The 19,303-nt window shown below is 44.1% G+C and overlaps 1 protein-coding gene across 1 annotated transcript in view; it reads right to left on the bottom strand.

Annotated features, from left to right (window-relative positions):
- The window catches only part of rad51b (RAD51 paralog B), a 128,864-nt gene that overhangs the window by 14,992 nt on the left and 94,569 nt on the right, over positions 1-19,303 (bottom strand).

Consider the following 19,303-nt stretch of genomic DNA (forward strand, 5'->3'; position numbering starts at 1 on the left):
TGTCCCAGCTAAGGAGATTTCAAGGAAGCCTTGCAGTGTAAGATTCTGGATCTTGATGCTGGAACGAGGAGGCCAGTCTGTGATTGAAGTATCCATGTAATGTAAGCACATCTCCAGCACTGGTCCCAACCTTTCCCATTTCCAGAACAGCTCTGATTACAGAGCTCACTGCTGTGAGCTTCCCTTTCAAGTTCCTTTCACTGCAGCACTGTTACAGATATCGGTCTATTAGATGGCGTCATGTGTTTCGTCTACTCCACTTTGTCTACATACAGTAAATGCCACACACTGGAGACATGACTGGTGGATGTCACTCTGAATGGGACCTGAGACAATTACCATTTTCAAATAAACGGGACTGAATCATAGGTATCGTTCAGAATCACAGTGCATCAAAGCCCAGTCACTTCCATTGTATAGAATCCTAATGGACAAATCTTCTACCCAATTCTTTCCCAGAGTATTGATCATTCAAAATTCTAGTGGGTTGAATTACCCCCCATCTACAGTATAAAAATGCAATGAATTAAATCCCTTCCAATCGAATACCAACATAGTAAAAAAAATATATATATACAGCCTCCTGAGGGCGGGTGGGGGTGAGGGGCTCTCTGAGAAGACATGCAGAATACTCCAGGAAGGGAGAATTTCACTCCAGTCTGATTATTGATTGTCTTTACAGATTATGTCTGGAGAAACAATAGACTTTAGAGATAAGACAGGCTGTGTTTGAATGAAAGAACTAGTTTCAGACATGTGAGAGTCTCTACTTCACTGAAATCAGTCAAACTATAAGTAAAAAAATGAGTGAATGAGTTGATTTCAGATTTCATTTGACACCGCAGCGATGCTATCCAATACAATACAATGCAATTCACATCTATATTGAGTACACTGGGGGACATTCCAAAGGGCTATTGAGCAAGGGAAAACTCAAGATCAGCCAAAGTTCCCGATCTCTACTGGATAGAGTAGATGTTGTTTGAGGAAAGAATCGAGCCATCTGCACTGGTGATCACTGTGATCAGGACCACACATAAAACAAACAATGGCCTCTGGGATGAGGTATACCTGTGTGACTGGATTTCAACACAAGTTAGAACCTTCTAGAGAGGAGGGGGGAAACTTTGAAAGTCTGGAAGTGGGAGAAAAATATACAACCTTAAAAAAAATGCCAAAATTGGATCAAACGCCACTGAAGAAAGTGGCAGTCATGCAGATTTAGAGCTTGCTCTTGTTACAGCCTGACAGTCAGAGAATGGTCTTGAGGATCTGATCAAACTGCTAATCCTGCCGCTCTGATCACTGGTACGCACATATGCCCGAGAACAGTTCAGGCAGCAGCTTCTGAGCCAGGAATGGGTTCTCTTTCTTTGTGTCACTATTTTTCTGAAGAGATATTGAAGGCCGCTCCCTCCCACTGAGAGTATGATGAGGGGAAGTGTTGTGAAGGCAGGCAAATTGGCAGCACTGGCCATTCCCACAGGCCCCATGTAGGGAAAGCAGTTGTTTACAAGCAAACCAGTCACTCTTCAGGTGACCTAATACTGGGAAACAGACCAACAAAAAATAGAATCTGGATGTCCCTCCAGTATTCCAAGGTTCAGGAATATCTACTAAACTTAAAACATCACCATATAGGGCTAACCAGGTACTTCTGCAAAGCAATGTGGGTTCTGGGGTCAGGGATCAACGTTGTAACAATGGCAGCTGGACCTTTTCTATCCTGTATTGTCTGCAGGTCAGACACAGGGTCATTTCCCAGTTTGTAGCCAATGTTTTCCACTGAATGATTCAGAGTCTCTTTCAGAATGACAACACATGAAGATTATTTCCCTTCCCTCTCCAATCCTCCTCCTCTTGTACTGAAGGGTGACTGATTGTCTTATATCTGCCTTTGGATGGGGATGTGACTAGCTGGCTTTTCTGTTTGGTTTGGTTGGCGGCCGGGTGGGGGGGGGGAGGGGGCGGAAGCTAATAGTATGCTGGGTTTTATACACGGGCACAGAGTACAAAAGTAAAGCAATAATGCTACATTTGTATAAACCATTACTTAGGCTGCAATTGAAGTACAGTATTGTGTCTAGTTTTGGGAACCTCACAACAGGCCTTGCAACAACAACAACTTACATTTATATAGCATCCCTCACCCTGGGTAGTATCCCAGAGCGCTTGACAGTGTGGAACATGACTCCGAGCCGAGGGGAGATGACCATAAGCACGGTCGAAGAGGAAGGTCTTCAAGTGCAACCTGAAATTGGGGACGGATAGGGAAAGTTGGAGGGTTAGAGAAAGAATGTTCCAGAGTTTCAGTGCGGAGTGGCTGAAAGCGCAACCACCAATGGTGGAACGGAGGGCATAAGGGACAAGCAGGAGGCTGGAGCCAGTTGAGTGGAAGCAGCGGGTAGTGGATTGTGAAGTAAGCAGGTAGGAGAGAGAGGGAAGTGCCAAGGCATGAAGGGATTTGAAAACGAGTGAGGATCTTGAAATCAATCCGTTCAGTGATAGGGAGCCAGTGGAGCCTGGCAAGGACTGGGGTGATGGAGGTACGGAGTTTAGTGTGGGTGATTTTGTGGATAGTGGAGCTGGGGAGGCCAGCGAGGAGGGCATTTGAATAGTCAAGGCAGGAGGTGATGAATGCTTGCACGAGTGTTTCGGCTGCATTTGAAGTAAGGTACTGTCAGAGGAGGGCAACGTGGCGGAGGTGGAGGAAAGCAGTCCTGGGCAGAGACCGGATGAGGCTTACAGTGGGTGCAGAGGAGATTTACGAGAATGATTCCCGGGAGGTTGGAGCAGAGAAGATTGCGGGAAGGGGGGAAGACCTGATAAGAGATGTACAAAATTATAAGTTTTTTTTAAGTGTAGATAGGGGTGTCAGTAACGAGAGGACATAATTATAAGATAGCCACAAGAATAGTGAAAGGCGAATTTAGGAAGACTTTTTTCACACAGGGAGCAATTGGGATGTGGAATGCCTTGCCTGGTTGGGAGGTCAGTGGGGTATCTACCAGCCTGGTTTGGGGTGGGGGAGTGACTGATTGGCACAGACACAAGCATCCACACACACAAGCTCACAGCCCCACATTCACAAACACATCCACACATAGACGTCAGTAGGCGCACACATCCACCCACTCACACACATACAAAAACATTCAGATAGATGCACAGAGACACACAGAAAGGCAGAAACAGACAAGTGCATAGGCATGAATACACACACAGAATTTGTATCATAACATTAATAAATAACCTAATGGGATTAGACAGCACACAACTGACCGCTGTTTCACCCGCCTTAGCCTTTGAAAGCCTGTAAGGTCTGAGGCTCACTGAATAGGATATTATTCAGGATTACAAGCGCCTCTGGGATTAGAGGCTGAGATTAATGAGAAAAGGGCAGAGCTGTGCTCTCCTGGCTGCCTTGTCAAACTACAGGAGAAGGTTGGATGTCCTTCGGGGTGAAAGCGGGTGCACAAGCAGCTGTGTCTCGCATGGATCAAGCACCAACTGATATTGAGATCACAATGCAATCTTTGTGCTACGTCGTGGGAGTGTAAATCATCCAAGATCTGAGCGAATCGAGAGCATGAATCGGACGTCAGTCAGCTGTATCCTGAGGCCCCTTGTCCACACGGTCCTTCTGAACAAAGAGCTCTGTACTGTACTCCTCGTTCATGCAGTAATACTCTGACAGCATAGGCTCAGTTACTTAGAAAGAAACCCATTTACAATCCTAGATAATTAATAATCCAAAACACTCTGGAAACTCTAAATACGACCAAACATGCTGAGGACAAACTGGAGTGTGTCTTTGTATTATAGCTCATCACAGAGAGAGACACACAAACATACACACACTGTGGAACAGTGAAGTATCTCTATATTTGCGCTGAATCACAGAGATAGGGAAAGACAGAGAGTTCAGTGTTCTGCTGGTCTCTGTGTCAATCAGAAGGCTAGAAAAGACAGACTGAGGAACACTGAATTATCGCTCTTGCACTCAATCACAGAGATGGTAAGAGACAGAAACAATGAAATGGGCCTCTGAATTACAATTAGAGAGAGAGCGAGGGAATTCTATGTTTCAGTCTCTGTGTCTCTATGTTACACAAAGTAACAGACAGACAAGAGAGAGGCTGACGAACAGAGATCAAGCTCCATCATAGTGAGAGACAGTCGGTGTCTATATAACATTTTATTGCAGCATTCTTCCAAAGCTCCAAATAAGCCTTCCTATATGCTCTTCCTCCTTGTATCCTCATTGGAATTGCTCCAACTCCCAATCGAACTCAGTTCTTTTTCAGGACTTTAAAAGCTGTGGAATTGCTCTACTTCCTCAGTCTTCCCTTCCTTCGGCAACAGCTCTTTATTTTAACATTGGGGATGAACCTCATCACTCTCCTATGCCTCTAAGTAATGGAGGCAAAACCAACAATAGATCACAGACCCATGACTCCATGTCAATGAAGCTGTTTCCATTTGTTGATGCCCTCAGAATGCCCGAAAATATAAGATAGCCAGTAGCAGAACTAAAATGGTGTTTAGGAGGTAGTGAGAATGTGGAATTCACTGCCAGAAACTATGGTTGAAGCAAAAAGCATCACTGTATTTAAGAGGAAACCTGATTTCAATTGTAGTAGAAGTAACTGCTGTCCCATCGGAGATCAGCTAACTCAGCACACAGAACCAGAGATTTACATCACAGAAAGCAGCTATTCAGCTCATCATGTCTGTGCTGGCTCTTTGAAAGAACGATCCATTCAATTCCATTTACCTGCCTTCTCTTTAATACCCCAGCAAATTACTCCTTCTGGGTCCTTTCTTAAAAGGTAATATGCATTCTGTCTCGCATCGACCCTATAATAATAATAATCCTGGTATTTGAAATAGCGCCTTATCACATCTTTGAGACGTCTCAAAGCGCTTCACAGAATATATTGTAAAGTGCATTGACTGTATATGTTGGGGGCAAAACGCAGCAACCAACTGTCCCACAAATAGTCGTGGATTAAAGTGACAATTTATTGTTAATATTTTTTTGAAGGAATTATTGCCCCTGGAAAAGCGATTCGCCAATCGACTAATGACTGGGTTCCTACTTACTGCTAGGTAAACAGAGGCATGTGGAGTAAGGAAACTTGCCCAACATAATCCTGTCAAAGTGTAGTAATTGATTGAGACAAACGCAGCAGCCATTTTGGACACAGCAAGATCTCACAAACAACCATAAGGTGAATAACTGGAGGGTTATTGGCCAGGTCCCCAAGCAAAACTCCTTCTTTTCTCACAGGCTCCGTGACCCCATCACCCCCACCCTGGCCCGGCTCCACTGGCTCCCCCATCCCTCAGAGGATTGAGTTCAAAATTCTCATCCTCAACTTCAAGGCTCTCAATGGCCTTGCCCCCTCCTACCTCTCTGACCTGCTAACCCCGTATCAACCTATCCGCGCTCTCCGCTCAACAGGCTGCTCCACGTCCCCCGCCATCAGTGGGCGTGCCTCCTTCAGCCCTCTCTGCCCCCACCCTGTACAACTCTATCCCACATTCCCTTCGCCTCACTCTCTCCCTTGCCTCCTTCAAGGCAACCTCAAGACCCGTACCTTCGGCTACCCTCCTACCCCCACCCTCCCTGCACTCCACCCTCCCTGATACCAACACCCCCCCCCCACCTCCCCCGGTCCTAATCCCTAACTGTGCAGCGCCTTGGGATGTCCTTCCAACGTTAAAGGTGCTCTTCAAATGTAATTTTGTATTGTATTTTATCCTTAAGTAAAGGCAGACAATACATCGATGTAAAGCCTAATCTAAAAGGCAGCACCTCTGACAAAGCAGCGCTGTCCTAGTTTTGCCCTGGAGTGTCAGCCTATGAGCTGAAGTCCCAATATGATGCTTGAACCCACCAGCTTCTAACACAGGAGCGCTACGAACAGAACCAAGCTGAAAAAGGACAAATGGGAGGAGGGGGAATGGGAGAGAAAAAAATAGCACCACACATTTCAGCTCCTGCTGGCTGTACTGCCACTACATGACTGGGATAGTTTGTGCAACAGGAAAATATCAGCGCTCTGAGACCCACTGTTTACAGTATCTCGCTTGCAAAAAGGGAAATGCATTTTTTTTACCCTTTGGTTAATCTAAACAGGGAAAGCTTTTAGCAGTAAAAGCACTTTCCCACATGAGCTGCCCCCATTTCCTGTTCAATGAGTAACCACACAACTGGATTCACATATCAACAACAATCATACCCGTCTATTAGGCGTCTGCTGTGAACATTAAAAGGCATACAAATCACAGTGTTGGGCTAGACTCACAACTCTCTCTCCCTGGTGCTGATCCACACACTAATCTCAGTTAGTGTCTGGTTTCTCCTCTCGTCTCCTGAAGGGACTGATGTTGGTCTGGGGTGCCTTATGCTCTCCTGCACTCATTAAGTGGGATTCTTCACAGGGTATAAATTGAGAGCTTCAAAGAGAGTCACAATGAGTGAATTCATCGGAACCTGGGCTGAGTGGAGTTCTCCAAAATGGAGTTTCAGAGGGTCAGAGATGACACTCCCGGGATTTGGTCATTGCAAACCTTGAGAGAGTCTATACAGTGGGGTCTGTGAAGTGCTAACTGATGACCGAAAGTGTGGTTGAAGTATATTTTGAGACATGCCTTAATAAAGGGGAGGGAGGGACTCTGAGATGCAATTCCAGCATGCAGGGGCAGAATGGCTGAAAGCCCCCTGCCAATGATGGGACGGATAAAGGTGGGGGACATGAAGCAGATATGAAGCTCGCTGAGTGAAGGCGGTGGCTGGTAGCCGTATCACTTATAAAGACCAGGAAGGAAATGCAAAGTGGCTTAATTGGTGTGTTTTTTTAATGAGAGGGATACATTTGAGGTCTTTAAACAAGCTGGTGGGACACAAGGTACAGGTAAAAACTATTTCCTTTAGTTGAGGGCATAGTCAGGTTTGTTAGTAGAAGAATCAGATGAGGCAGAAGGAATTTCTTCACTCAGAAGGCTGTCAGGGAGTGGAATTTATTAACAAGTGGTTATTGAGGCTGGATCAATAGAATTATTCAAAAGAGAACTGGATAAACACTTGAACAGTTAAAGGGCAATCTAATAAACAATACTGTGAATCACAGACATGACAAGCCGAATGGTTTCCTTCTGTGCTGAAAACGTTTGGGTTTCTACCTTCATTAATTCATAGCCTATTTCACATTGAGACTGTATGATGATGAATTTTATTGCAGCTTGATGCTGTGTTTATTTAGTGCCTTGTGTTTCCATCTGATATGTGCTGTACTGAGAACTTTTAGATTAGCGCCTGTTTCTTCTGAAAAGTATGACAGCCAACGATCTGATCTATCATTTCGTTCTCTCACTTTCCAAGCAATCAGCCACAAATCTCCAGTTCCGTAACAGAAGAGATCTGATAAGAATGACATTTTGCTGTCTCGGTATCAACCGGACAGACACAAATTTATCTCACAACTGAAGTGAATCTTAAGGTCTGGTAAACCAACCATAATACAGCAAATGTAGCAATGAGGAGGAGAAATGTACTGTTGAGGAAGGCAAGCCGTGGGATGTCCTCCCGCAGTGAAAGGTGCTGTATAAATTCAATTTGTTGTTGCATGCTCTCTGTGCCAGCCTGCAAAGCACCTAAATGGCCTTATTCTCAGGAGTAAATACAATACACAAAATTACATTTATAAAGCACCTTTCATGTCAGGAGGACAACCCAACCGCTGGACAGTCAGGGATTAGGACCCAAGCGGGGGGGGGGGGGGAGAGAGGGGGGGATCAGGGAGAGTGGAGGGCAAAGAGGGTGGAATGTGTGTGACCTGTCAACAAGAGAGGCCAAACAGCCCCGCTCCCCGCCCACCATGTAACATGTCGCATTACCGAAACAGCAGATTTCAGCTCTATACAGAAAAGTGGCTGGAGAGCGTGAGAGTGGGATATTACACATGGTGCTCATCACTGAATCTAAGGTAATCTGCATTTATCCTGAGCTGAAAACCAGCGAAAGAGAGTGAGAAAATGGTGGAACCCCTCCCAATGTCTGAATGTTCAAACTCAATGGAAGAATAGGAGCAACTCGCTACCCTCTCACACAACAGTCTATGAACCATCTCAGCACATGTCGAGATGACAGCACAGACATCTGTGGCACAGCACTGCTTGCTGCTGAGTGACACAAGCTGTCTGCAGGAGTGCCTCTGCATGGTACAGGGAGAGGAAAAGGCGAGGGTACAGTGAAGAATAGCTGTGGTTTATATATTTCTACCACCAAATAAGACAGTGATTTTATAAACAGATTGGGATTCATGCAGAAACCTACCATGTACAACCTCGAATGTATATACGTTAACACCACCAGATTACGCTGTCTGTATCTGGCAGGCGTGTCTTGTCAATTATTAGTCACAAGATAGCATTTTGCAACTTTCATGTCAAATTATTCTGTAGAAACACACACCCGACAGGAGAACAAGGAGCCCTTTGTTTTGGCTGAGGCGGAGAAGACAGCTCAACGATGGCTGGCTGGGAGTGTCACTCATTCACACAGTGCCAACCAACACTGACCCGGCCTGCACTGTGATCAGCAGCCCTCAGCGCAAACTGACTTGGGAAGATCTGGTGGGGGATAAGGCAGAGGGGTTATCGAGGGTGTGTTTGGAGCTGGTTTCATTTTGATTCAATGGTGTGCAGTTAGACAAGAGGATTATTGATCAAAATAATAACAGTAATCCTTGCATTTAATAGGCTGAAATATCTCAAAGCCAAACACAATCTCAAACACAATGAGTGAATGAAGTCGAGAACATTTGAATTTGAAAAGTGTTTCCTGCAGGTATCAAATGCAAGGATTATTATTATTATTACCTGGATGTGTTTCAGGCGATTTCACTTAATGAACTCCTCCCGGGCACTTCCTTTGGATGCAATCTCGCTGGACATTTGTCAAGAATACGATCTAGTGAAGATCCTGTTGGTTGGAGTGAGACACATTCACTATTTGTGAATCTCACAAGTTGGACCCCATTGTAAGCTGCTTTTGTACTGACTGTGCCACAAGGAACTGTGTTGCAACTGCCCTCAACTAATTTCACAAAGGCCCCTTACAGCCATCATAAAGAAGCAAGGATTATTATCATCATTATTATTATTATTATTATATGCATGAATTGGGATTCTGGTGAAGACAATATAAAGCTTGACATGACCCTGTGCCCCAGAGAAGTATCATGTCAAGCTTCATCCTGTCCTCATCTGAATCTCAACAGGTACACATTCTAGCAGGAAGCCTAAATTACAGTAAACTCCTAATAACTCAACCTTGGCTTAGCTTGTCACTACTTACGTCATCATGCTGTCAATATTCTGGCTGAATTTATTTATTATTTACACATGAGCCTAACTTGTCATTCCGGATAACTAATCACTGAGCCCTTTTCCCTTGGAATGACGAGTTTACTGTACAATCAGCAGTGTGAACCCTGGGGAATGATGCCAACTGTAGTCAGAGCTACTACTATCCTGGCTGATATGCAAGCTTCTGTTCTGTGTGGGCTGCTGAGCACTATTCTGACCCTCGGATGGCAAAAAGAACCACCATACACTTACATCACAAGCCAATCTTGTGCTGATGAATAAAAATACTCTGTCACACAGTGAGTAACACACACTTTTCTGAATACACAGCGACTCTGTACAGTTATACAGCAACTTATGTTCACCATATTACTAAACAGCGACTCTATACAGTTACACAGCAAGTAACCTTCACCCTGTGATAAACATCAATTCCATACAATTCCACAGTGAGTAACCCTGATCATAATAAACAGCTACCTTCTGCAGTTACACAGTGAGCAATCCTCACCCATAATAAACAGCTACTCCCTACAGGTGTACAATGAATAATCCCCACCCTGTGAATACACAACTCTCCAGAATGATTGATGTTCGGATTAATCTCAAGTATCAATATGTTGTCGACATTCATTGTGTGAAGTCACCGAAGGAGTGTAATAAGGAGAATATTTAGAACCCATGGCGCTTGGGAATTTATTAAAATGGCAGCCTCGTCTCTTTCAGCACACACACTTATTCCCCCCCTACTCCCGTCTCAAATAACTACCATCTTGGGTGAAGGAAGAAACAATTCTCCTGGAATCCAAAATGAAAGTTAGATATTTACAATCCTTTGCCACTCAAGCCCAAGGAAGTCCACACTTTCTGGCCATTTTCCTTTAGGCCTGTTTAGGCTCAGAGCATTTCCAGGACTCAGCAGTGATTTACGAGTGCAGCCTTGGAGCACTGAAAACAGTTGACTTTTTAGCTGCTCAATTAGAGGTATCCGCCTGATATCTAATTCTGTGCAGAACAAGCCCTATTGGAGCATTCTTTACACTAATTGTGAAAACGGGACATTTCAGCCCATTTCAAGCCCAGGGTGACCTGAAGTGAGTCCATATTGTGGCTCATATGGAACATCATTCTTGCTACCACCAACTTGCATAATCCCTTCAATTTGTTGCTTTTCTCTCTGCTTTCAAAACCGTCTTAAAAACTTATTCTCTGACTGTGCCTTTGGTCAACACCCGCAAATTCCCTCTTTCATTCCTGCTCAGTGATCCACATCACCTTTGTTAAGCTCCTTGAGGTGTTATTGTTTTGGTCACTTGTTCCAGCTAAGATCAGGCAAAACCAAGGATGGCAATCAATCCTGTGTGCTTTACTGCTACTGGGCCATACCTTTCCCAACTGTGCCAGACAGTGGGAAATGGAATTCCCGTCTTTCAAGGGAGTGCCTAAAATAAAAGTTATCGAAATTCCTGGCAAAACACTGTCAGAAACTGGGGCAATGCTTTAGTTTGAAGGGGAATGAACCCAGAGGATTTCTCAGTACGGAACCTTACAAAGTTACTCCAATAACTGATTGTGAATTGTGTTCTCTCGTTGCACTATACAGATTTGCTGTCGTAGCTTCATTATTCGTATCTGAAAATAAAAGCCACAAATCTTTGGAAAGAGCCAAGTTGAAATCTCGCCAACAAATGTCAGGTCCTTGATGTAGCTGCTTAGAATTGATGAAACAAGTTTGTCTTTCTCCCTCCCCCCCACTCCTCGATCGCTTTCTAAAGTCTGTGCTTTCTTGCTGAGTCCAAGACCTGAGGCTGTGCCTAGTTTGTTATTCTCTGGTAATGAATTGTAAAACAAGACAAGAGTGAAATGAAGGGACAGATCAAAGGCGAATTACTGCATTAACCACTGAGGCTTTCCAATGGGGTCTCTCTGCTTCCTGTGTCCTGTGGCTTTGCCTGCTCTGAAAGGCAGCCTTGCAGTGCGGACAGGAGGTCATTGTTCCCTTGGTATCCTGGAGCCACTGGCGGGCAGCCCCCATCATCAAGCACTGCGCCACACTGCATTACAATGCAGAAAGCCGCATGCTGTTCTTCACTGCAATGGTTTGGCTCGGTCGTAAATGAGCCCTTTTTATTCCCATTCACTCTCACTCCATGGAGCTGTGCTCTTGGCAACCTTTAAGAATGAGATGTGTAGGTTGCACTTCTACTTTTATGGAAGGGATGGGGGCAGGGGTGCTGGTAACTGGAACAGTTTACCATGTTAAAGCACCCAATATCAGTACTGAGCACTCATTTACAGCACAGCGGGATGCAGCTCGCTCCAGAACCAGCTAACCCCATGATCAGAACAATACTTACATTCATGTGGTGCCCTTCACATAGGTTAACATCTGGGAGGCTTTATAATGACAGGGTCGAACGCTGAGCAAGGGAGGGGGAGGTGACCATAGGTGCAGAAGAGTTGGGTTCTAAGGCAGAATTTGAAGACAAATAGCAAGGGGGTAAGACAGAGGGGTCGAGTGAGATCGACGCATCCCACTGTGTCATTTTTATTACCAAGATTCCATAACCTGTGAAGTTGGCAAGTCACTCACTGTGCCGCCCCAACTCACCACTAATGCTGCCTGCCTCACCCACCTGCATCATCCACCCCTGCCTCACCTCACCCACTGCGCCGTCCTGTCTCATCCACCCCCTCACCCACCATACTGCATGCCTTACCCACCCCACCTCAACTCACCCATTGTGCCAACCAACATCCACTGTAGTGCCCTACTTTACCCACCACACAACACTACCTTTACACTAGAGATTAAAAAATCAACCAGATTCTTGATCAACCAACTAGAAGTTGCAAGAGTTTGGGCATGCAAGGGAAGCATTGGGTTCACTATTATGGCTCCCATGGTTAAATAGCTTGCTAGCACTTACTATTGAGACTTACGCACCCCCAATGGCTCAGTTTGCAGGCAGACCCCAGGTTCAATGCCCAGACTATGTTTTTAGTTAGTTACTGAAGAAACCTCTGCAACAAGTCACTACATCATTTGGAGAAGCCCCAAAACAGGCAGGAAGAAAAGATTCGCACACCGGGTCTTACGCTACACTGCAGCTGCAATGAGTGAAATGTATGACTAATTTGCCAAAAACTATTATTCTTGGACTGGGACGTCCATGTAACAGGAGTTAATGGGAAGAGGCTGTTGGAATTTGATACTTGGATCAGGTTTAGATTTACTCAGACTCCACTGTGTTTCCAAAGTTAATTTGTCTACCTTCCAAAACAGGAACTGTTTGCCCGCACTGTTCTCCTTTAGAGTGCTGCCAAAGTGAGTGTATTTCACTAAAACATTCACAGCTCTCCAGGGAAATAACTCAAAAGCAGCTTGCTGACTGATGTCTGAGATGCTCTGCCAGGCTGAGTGCTGAATAGAAAGTCCACCTCCGTGTTAAAATAGAACATTAATCCTCATTTCCCAATCCTCACATGTTGTTCTCACTCTAGCCATGGAAACAGCCATTTGGGATAAATTATATTGTGACGTTACCACTGAGCCTGATGAAACAGAAGTTCTTTCTCCTCTCACTCCCCCTCTCCCCGTCCAATCCACTAATTTAGATGTCAGCCAGTCTCGGTTGGTAGCACTCTCACCTCTTGATTAACGTTATAGGTTCAAGCCCTATGTGGGGACTTAAACTTACATCGTCTAAGATGACACTCCAATGCAATGCTGGGGTGGGTGTTCCATTGTCAGAAATGCCATCCTTGAGATGAGACATTAAACCGAGGTCCTGTTTGCCTGTTTATGCGGGTGCCAAAGATTCTATAACACTGCTTGACAAGCGAACAGAGTTTGTCCTGGTCCTAACCTCTAATTCTGCACCAGGATCCATGACCCTATAACCCCCTTCCTCGCCCGGCTCCACTGGCTCCCCATCCCCCAGAGGATAGAGTTCAAAATCCTTGTCCTCGCCTTCAAAGCCCTCCACGCCCTTGCTCCTTCCTACCTCTGTGACCTAATACACCATATCGACCTGTCCGCTCACTCTGCTTAGCAGAATGTTTCACGTCCCTCACCCGGCTCACCGTACCATTGTTGGTCGGGCGTTCAGTCTGTCTGCCCCCCCCACCCTTTGGAACACCATCCCACAGTCCCTTCACCTTGCTCCCTTCTTTGACTCCTTCAAAGTATGACTCAAGACCCTCCTCTTCAGCCGCGCCTTTGGTCACCCTTCTAGCCCTACCCTCCTTGCCCTCCTGATCCCAAACCCCTGCTCAGGGCCAAATCCCTAACTGTCCAGCGCCTTGGGACGTCCTCCCGACGTGAAAGGCTCTGTACAAATGTGCACCCACTAATCTCCAGTACCTCACTTACGTGTTCATTTCTCCACAGCCTTGCCCCACCCTAACTGTGCAGCCTCTTCCAACCACACCATCTCGGCTTATGTTCCCCTATCCAACCCACCCCACAATAAGCAGGTCAGCTTTCAGCCATTTTCTCCCACTCTCTGGACTCCATCCTGGAGTCCCTCTGATTCCCTCCCTCCTTTTTTTCAAGGCACGTCTCAAAACCTACCTGTTTTGACTACACTTTCCCTTCCCCGACCCCTCTTCTGCCAACCCTAGCTCAGGTGCCCATTCAGCACTGTGAAGCACTTTAAGACATCCTCCTAATATGAAAGGTACTGTATAAATGTAAATTATATTGTAAAGCATTTCATATGTGTGAGGCCAATTTTCCACTCCCATCTTACATCTCCTCTAACTGTGTAAGGAAATGCTCCTGGTCCTAAAACAATTATTAACCTAGACCATCTTATTCTACTATTTGACATATCTACAAGTATTGTTCTGGGTTTACTTCTTCAATAACATTTAACATTATATATAACTCTATAAGATTCCTCCAGGAGATTGTCTTTTTTAAAAAGCAGAGCAGACCTAACTTAACAGTTGGGAAGTACAGCCTTGTGCTGACTTGTGGAGTTTACTGACTTGATGACTGAAGGAGTTTTGTCCATTTTTTGGGGTTCATAAAAGCATGTCAACACTGACTAATAAAATATTGCGTCAAGTCCACTTGGATTGATGCGACTTGCAGGGCATAGCCTGTTGCTAAGCAATGTTAATGTAAAGCAGGCATGTAAACAGTGCCCATGCATTTAAGAACCTAACCAAATATTTATGTCATACAGTGAAATGGGAATGTGATAGGCTCAGGGGTAGTTCTCGCCATAAAACTGAAACTGCAATCAACGACTGAACCTGCAGATTTATTTTAAAACAACAGCATTGCCTCATATCAAATTTGATAGATCTGAGTTGAAGGCATTTTAGTTTCTGCCATGCGCTTTCACACTGAGTCTGCGCTGTGCCTCAGAATCTTGCTCTCTGACCTAAAGTCAACTTTTTTCAAACAAATGAAAACAGCCTGATTTGCAAAATGAGACGTGGCTTTAACTGAATATAATTAAAGGGAGGTTCTGCTAATGGTGCTATTCTGGGATCGAAAGCCAGGTTGTGTTGTATAGCTGCTTCAGAAAAGTTGCTGTGGAGATTACTCTGTTTACATGGCTGGGCGGATTGCACAGCATTGAAGGCAACGGGACCTCCAAACAAGTAGCTATACGTACGGAATAGCTCACTGTAAGACTTGGTGCTTTTCCTTTCTTGTCCTTTGGCAAGTGTACTGACCAGCAATGGGCAGAAATTTCACACGTGGTTTCCTTTCTTTAGTGTTTTCTAAGGTGTCAATACTGTATAACCTCTTTAAGGCTGGACTGGATTGCTAGAATTTTAGTTCATTTGCTTTGAAACCAGCTGCCACAGGTTGGTTTATGCAGCTCATTCCACAGTTGTAACTTAATTTCACTTTTTTTTACACTTTTACCACTTTTCTGTAACCTTGTTTCGCCCACAAAATATAGTCAATTCACTTTTCAGTATATTCTGTGAAGTACTTTGAGATGCCTTAAAGATGTGATAAGTGCTATATCAAATGCAAGGATTATTATTAATATTATTATAACACAATCTAGGGCAGGAACATGGTAATGAACTCCTTGTCCCTTACCTGTTCCACACTCTCGTGGATGGCCCAGACTGACATGCACTACAACTAGTGGTTGTCCGGATTAAATTGGTCCCTGACTTGAAAGGGGCTGAAACCAATTGGAATATCCTCCAACCACTCCACTCACTTGAACACTGAAAGGATAGCGATTGAGAGAACCAGCACAGACAAGATGGGCTGAATGGCCTTCTGTGCTTTATATAGTTCTTTGCAGGATATTGTTGTGTGGAAATTGCCTGCTGTCTATCCTACAACTACACATTCACTACACTCTACAGTAAACCTTTGAAGTGTTTAAGATGTTTTGATTACATAATAAGGTGTTATATCAAATGCAAGGATTATTATTATCGCCCGAGGTCGCTACGCTGCATGAGGGGCTCTATATAAATACAAGTTGTTGTTGGTTATCATTAATAATAAAGCATTTCTCCTCCATATTGCTATTGCCATGTGCTTGAACAGAGATTTGAAATCTGATCTTGACAAGTAGAATTTACTTCAAATCGCTGATCTCTGCTGATTTCTGCCGGTGGGAGAGAGGGGCTGGAGGAGAATACAATTGGTCTCAGCGCCTCTTGGCAAGACAGAGAAAATAATAATCCAACGAAGGCTTGTGCTTATGACCACGATCCATTGAACCCTCCTGGAAAGTAAAGAACTTGCCTATTTCCGGTGCAAGTCCACGATGAAATGTCTCAAAACACTTCAGAGCAATTACTGTGAAATATGGAGTCCTGTAGCTCAGTGGTTAGAGCACTCGCTTTGCAAGTGAGAGACCTGAGTTCAATTCCAGGCAGGGAGAAACCTTGGGCAAGTTTCCTTACTCCACACGCCTAATAATAATCCCTCCAAAACTAAAAACAATAATTAAATTGGTCATTTTCAATCTACGACTGTTTGTGGGACATTGCTGTGCGCAATTGGCTGCCGCGTTTCGCCCACAAATATACAGTCAATTCACTTTACAGTGTGTTCTGTGAAGCGCTTTGGGACGTCCTCCCGACGTGAAAAGCGCTATATCAAATGCAAGGATTATTATTATTATTATATAGTGACTGTTGTGGTGGGCAAATGCATCAGCCATTTTGCGTAGACTGGATAAGCACCACATTAGTAAAAATATAAGGAATACACGGAGCATATAAGCTGGAAAGTGGGTTAAATAATAAAGGGACATTTAGAAAAATAGGCAGTTGTGGCACAAACACAATGTGCTCCTTCTGTGCTGAAAATGCCTGTTTAAGGAGCTGACAGATCAAACTGCAAGCTCAAGGCAGCTATGAGGTGCGCAGGGAGCTGCATCAGCAATTATTCTGCAGAGTTGCAACAGACAGTTTGTGTTCACACAGCTCGTGAGAAATGTGGGTCAGAGAAGGTTCCATGTTGTAGTCACATCGGCCAAGCTGTCTCGGGCATGTCAGCACAGGGCAAAGAAAAGCCTCCAGCAAAGGCTGCAGCAGAACAATGCTACATCACAGCTCATTTTAAGAAACTAAACAATAGATTTCTTCCAAAGAGAATTTAAAAACCTGAACTGGAATTTTAAAATTGGGAACTGGAGATTCAGCATTGCCATGCCAGCAGAAAATGTCCTGTGATCGGTTTTGTACTGTGAAAAGGCAGTAATGTCACTAACATGTAGGCTATTGCATTCTGTCACACAAAGCGTACATTTAAGCAGTAAAATCCCTGCATGGGACATAGCTGCAAAGGGGTTTTCTCAGGTTCCTGTAACTGGGGCTTTCCCTACAATTCAGCCCAGATTTCCCTGATTTATTGTTTATTGTACCCGGAATTTCCCAGGGTGAAAAAGCTCTGAGTGTAAAATATGCTGACTAGCCAGAATCAGACCTAGTCATCCACCAAGCTGCTGAAACTTAATTCTTATAATTGTTTTATTTCACAGGTTTTATGGACAACTCTTTGCTTCTCTTGGCTTTAAGTTACATTTCTGAAGTTTAAACCTCCGAGACACTACCCCGTGTGAAGGACGTAATATAAATGCAAGCTGTTGTTGTTGAAGTTTAATTTTGCCAATGTTCTTATTCACATCATCATTTTTTTTAGGTAGACGTAGCCATCATTAGGTGTCAGTCTTACTTGGTTGGTAGCACTCACCTCTGAGTCAGCATGTTGTGGGTTCAAGCCCCATGTAGGGATTTTGAACTCATCGTCTAGGCTGACACTCCAATACGGTGCTGCGAGAGCACTGCATTGTCAGAGATGCCATCCTTCAGGTGATACGTTAAAACAAGGGTCTGTTTGTTTAGATGGAAGCCAAAGATTCCACGGGTTGCCTCGAAAAGAGAAGGGAGTTTTGTTTGTCATATAAAATCGGCAATTCACTTCATGGCTATGTGTGGGACATTGTTGTGTGTAAATTTGCTAATGCTTTTGCCTACAAATACAAAGTCTCTACACGTTACAGTAAATACTGTGAAGTATTGAGACAAATGTGAGGATTATATCAAGTGCAAGCATTATTGTTTCATTCACCTCTACTTTTAATAATAATCCTTGCATTTGATATAGTGCCTTATCACATCAATGAGAAGTCTGAAAGTGCTGCCACTGTCTGTATTTTGTGGGTGTACTCAGCAGCTAATTTGCACACAGTAATGTCCCACAAACAGTCATGGTGTAAAGTGACCAATTTTATTTGGGAGATTGTTGGTTTAAAGTGTTTGAAATGTTTTGACGTAATAATGCACAATAAAAACATTTTCTTTTCTTATACTTCCACTCCAATACTGCAGAATGGAGGAAATTCTAGATTACAGTTCCCAGATGATTCAGTGTGGTTCAGGCAGTTCTCAAACAGGAATGGGTGTGATCGATAGAGCCCGCATGGCAACATCTGCTCACGGGAGATTGCAGTTGGCCACATTCGCTTGAATTTGGCTGCTTGTATTTCTGACAAGCCTCGACAGATATTTGTACTGAAGGTTCAATTTGCGAAAATCCAGAGGATTAAATCCTAAAGCAGTCAAAGAGAAGAAAACTGAATGTTGCTCAAACACTGGAGTCAGTCTTTGTTCACAAGCTGTGGAGTGTTGTTGAGACCGTTTGACCTGTGTGCTGACAGATATTAAAATTCTTTAGCAATATGGGTCAGTTTAGCAAAGTTGAAATAGAGGGCATTTTCTGTGCATGGTCTCCAATAAGAAACAAAATCCTACTGTCCAACAACCCAGGACAATATACAATTCAATTCGGCTTTCTTAATGCCCAGTGAACGCTCCCTTTGGATTTCATTGAAACCAATTGTTTTGCAGCTGGTTGACATTTAATTATCGGAGTAATGGCAATTGTGCGGTTTGCCAGCGCAGCTGTTAGCCTGGCTCAGTTGGTCGCACTCTATGTCAGTTGGTTGCGACTTCAAATCCTCTATCAGTCTTGAGCTCGTAATTTAATCCAACACTTCAGTACAGGAGTCCTGCCAGCTCTCACATCACAAGTTAAAGTCAGGTAACATCTGCCTGTTCTTCGTTTAGACATTAAGATTTTCATGGCCACAAGACTGGTCATTCCATTACAGTTGTTTGTTTATATAATGCCTTATCATGTCATTGAAATATCTCAAAGCAGGATGTACTATAAAGTGGATTGATTGACTGTGTTTTGTGGGGGAAACGCAGCAGCCAGTTTGCACACAGCATTGTCCCACAAAAATTTTAAGTGACAACTTTTTAAAAAAATAATTCGGGGGATCTGTTGGCCAGGACACTGGGAGAAACTCCCTTCTCTTTTCAAGTAGTGCTGTGGCAACTTTAACGTCCACCTGAACAGATAAATCGGTTTAACGTCTCATCCAAAGGATGAATTTTTTGTTTGTGGGATATTGCTGAG

The sequence above is a fragment of the Callorhinchus milii genome, unplaced genomic scaffold, assembly GCF_018977255.1.
Source record: "Callorhinchus milii isolate IMCB2004 unplaced genomic scaffold, IMCB_Cmil_1.0 Scaffold9, whole genome shotgun sequence".
Taxonomy (NCBI): domain Eukaryota; kingdom Metazoa; phylum Chordata; class Chondrichthyes; order Chimaeriformes; family Callorhinchidae; genus Callorhinchus; species Callorhinchus milii.